This window comes from Chrysochloris asiatica, unplaced genomic scaffold, assembly GCF_000296735.1.
Source record: "Chrysochloris asiatica unplaced genomic scaffold, ChrAsi1.0 scaffold00016, whole genome shotgun sequence".
Lineage (NCBI taxonomy): Eukaryota > Metazoa > Chordata > Mammalia > Afrosoricida > Chrysochloridae > Chrysochloris > Chrysochloris asiatica.
Window position 1 is genome coordinate 23,215,686 of NW_006408534.1, and position 3,979 is coordinate 23,219,664.

Here is a 3,979-nt window from a genome sequence, read left to right on the forward strand (position 1 = left end):
CCTGTATAGGGTTTCCTAGGAGCAGCTGGTGAGCTTGAACCATCAACTTTGTAATTCAAATCGACTTTGCAGTCCAGCGCATAAACCCACAGTGCTTCATGAGGACTCCTGTGTCTGACACTATTCCACTGCTACTCATACGATTTCCATTGACTAACCAATTAGAATGGTCTGCCTCTCCTTCCTAGTCTATCTTAGTCTGGAAGCTCTGTTGAAATCTGTCTACCATGGGTGACCCTGCTGGTATTTAAAATACCTGTGGTAGAGTTTCCAACATCACAACAACACAGAAGCCACCACAGTATGACAAACTGACAGATGAGTGGTGGATATGCACTATACTTAGCGCTAAATATATTACCTATAGTTTGTATAGCTGTTTCCAGATAGATCAAAGATTTAATTTGCCTGAAAGCTCAATATGTGATCTAGTATATCAAGCTGTATTCCTTCCCAACCTTCTGGCCCCCTTTCTCCTTAGCATTCTCAGTCAACTCCAGGAGACGCTACACCACAGATCATAAGACATGTAAATCAAACATATTTTCAAACTCTGCCTTTTCTCTTTCAGTACTGCCTAACCTGGTTATCCAAATCTTGCCCACCATCCAATATCCAGCTCAAGCATCACCTTCTCCAGGAAGCCTTCTTTAATCTCTAAAGTACACATTGCACCATGACAGTCTAAGTGTTCAGACTCCACCTTGGGCACTTTACATATACTGCCTGGTCTCATTGTTATCCAGTAAACCATGTGTTTATTCCCATCCCCTCAACCTATCCATCAGCTCTTGAAGGATGAGTATGCAGGTGTTCCCTAATATTTACAGAGAACCAATGGTCACGTGGGAATGGTGAGGTACATTTTTTTATCCACCATTAGCACTGGCTAGAGCATTCTAAGTGAATTCTGGACCTTAGTCCTGTGAGAAGATAGAGAAAACTAAATATATATAAAGGACATCAATGAGCAGAATGTGGGACCCTATCCAGAGAAGCAGTGACACCAGAGATGGAGGCAGAGATGAGGACATGAAAAGATAGAGCAGCTGAGGACTCTAGACTCATGGAAAGAGAAAGGCTGTATTCAGGCAGCCAGGAGGCAGGCTTCCAGAATGTGTCCTTTGGTTGTTTAAATGATTATATATTCCTGAGTGTTTTTGTGTACACACACACCCCAACATAAAACACAAAAACAAAACCAAAAAACAAAGGAAATGAAGCAAATACTGTTGAATGATGATACATGGAGAAGAGTGCAATCATTGTATTGAAATAATGAGTATAAAACCAATGTTCTCCCATATAAACTATCACTCAATTCATGATAAAAACTTAAAAAGTAAAAAAGAAAAATACAAGGCATCAGACAAGAGCCACCAAGTCTTTCCAAGGAAAAGCTAGTGTATCAAAGGTTAAGGATGAAGTCTAAAGCTAGACATGAGGAAGAACTTCCTGAGAGTTGTGAGTTCCTGTTGTTCAGAAATCTAGGAGAGTATGCTAAGTCTTCTCATACCTGGGATTTTTTTCAAAATAGATGAGGGGCTATATTTCTTAGGTAGAATAGCTATTACATGTCTATGTAGAGGTAGAAGACTTACATAATGTCCCACTTGCTCAGTGATTCTGAATCCTCAGCTTCAGCTGCTAACTGCCATGAGGTTTGTGCCTAGTATAATTAACACATTTGTGTTTTAAATGTCAATGTTTTCATATAATCAAGTAATCATTGCTGAAAGAGGCCTAGGCCTCATATAGCCCTGTCTCCTCATCACACAGTGAGGCACTGACACCCGAAGAGTTGTAGAGATAACCCCATGACCCCAGGCCACAAATCCTGCCATCTCTGACACCACTTCACTCCAAGCTCATCATATATTCTAAGTAAAGCTATAAACACATAGAGCTGTGTATAAAAATGAAGTGAATATATGAAAAAAAAAAAAAACATATCTTACAAGCACCATATAATCATGATAGCTACTCCTTTGCTACTGTCTAGTCTCCTGCTAAATGTTAATGAGGGGAATACAAAGGTGAAAAGTGCTTGTCCTCCAAGTTTATCACTCTGTTGGCAAGACAATACAAACATGTGAAAAATTAAGTAACATTACCAAAGACAATATAAGTTCAGAGGTTTGAAAAAGGCCCCTTATGATATATGTGCACACCTATATTTATGCATATATACATACATATATGTACAAAGGTAAGTAAAAAAATATTGCTACTGGGGTTTCAATTCATACATGTGTAGGTTTATTTCAAATAAAATGCTGAAAATGTCTCTGTGCTTAGTGTATGGCTGCAGACAAATTCTCTCAGTAATACATTTTTTTCTTAGTCTTCTTAGGGTGACCCTGAGAAAAGGTCCAATCAAAGCAAAGGCTTCTGAATAGATCTGCTGGGCTAGTTAAATTCAAGGCAGAGAGCCCAGTCCAGGCTATCTTTTGGGATTCCCATGGGGTAATCTTGGTAAATTTTCTAAAAGGACATAGGATGATCACGGGGATTTATGAAGAAGTTTTAAAGAAAACTGAAAACTGCATTTGGAAAGAAAAAGGCCAGGAATGTTGTGTTGAGATTTTTTTTTTCTATCATCATAATGCATTTGCTCATCCTTTGAAGGTATCAATGACTGTCCTATGAGAATTTCATTGGGAAACCTTACCCTACCACTCTAAAAACTCTAACCTTGCCCCTTCAGATTTCTTTTGTTCCCAAAATCAAAGAATGTCTTAAAGGAGCATGATTTGAACTCCTCCAGGATACTAAAAGGAATGTGGTGGCACTGTGCAATAAGCACTGGACTGCTAGACATAGGTCTGTGGTTCAAAACCACCAGCCATTCACGGAAGAAATATCAGACTTTCTGCTTCTATAAAGATTTGCAATCTAGGAAACCTTATATAGGATTGCTACGAGTCAGAACCAACTTGCTGGCACTTAACAACAAAAACAGTATAACAAAATTATGCTGTATTGATGTGGTACACATTGAAGAGTTCGGAATTCTTTTGGGGTGGTGCCGGTATTGTTGTTAAATTCCATCAAGTTGGCTCCAGCTCATAGTGACCTTGTGTAGAGTTTCCAAGGCATGGCTGGTGGGCTTTAACCGCCACCTTGAGGTTCAAATAGGCCTTGCGGTGAAGAGTTTATTCTACGGTGGCACATTTAAATATGGTGAGAAACAATAGCTTCACATTTTTATATTTTTGTTTAATATCAGTTTCTATGATTTTGTTGCAATACTTTTCACTTACATGCATATACACACATACAAATATGAGGGGGTGTTTAAAAGTTCATGGAAAAATGAAATTCAATGTAATGGAATTTTTCCATGAACTCTTTGAAGTCCATATAAACTGACTGCTACAATTCAAGGTTAGAAACCACCAAGTCTAATTGGTCTAGTCCCAGAACAAGTTTTCTATAAGTGGGAGAGCTGGAATGGTTTTTCAAGGATGAACATATCAGACCCACATAGTCCAGAAAGTAATACTTCATCTAAATGGAACCTCCCTGCATGTTGAACAGTGTTGACTTCTGATATCTTTACTCCAGTAAGAACTACTGAGTGAAAGTTTACAGGGCAGATCATCAGTTTAACATTCAACAAATCATACACCTTGTTTCATTACAATGATTATAATTCCTTCCATGTACCATCAGTTAACGGTAGTTCTCTCTATTCATGTTAGCTCTTTTTTTTTTTTTTTTTAACACTCAGGCATATATAATAATTTACACCACCAAAGGGCACATTCTGAAAGTCTGCCTCCTGGCTGTCATTTCACATTTTGAATTCCATGAATCTAGAGTCCTCAGCTGCTCCCTTTCTCCATGCCCCTATCTCTGCCTCCATCTCTGGTATTGGGGTTTCTCTGGATAAGGTTTCATATTCCGTTTGTGCTCTTCTCCCGTGATGGTCCTTGGGTCCTTTGTTTCTGAACTGTAAGATTAACCATTCCCCTGT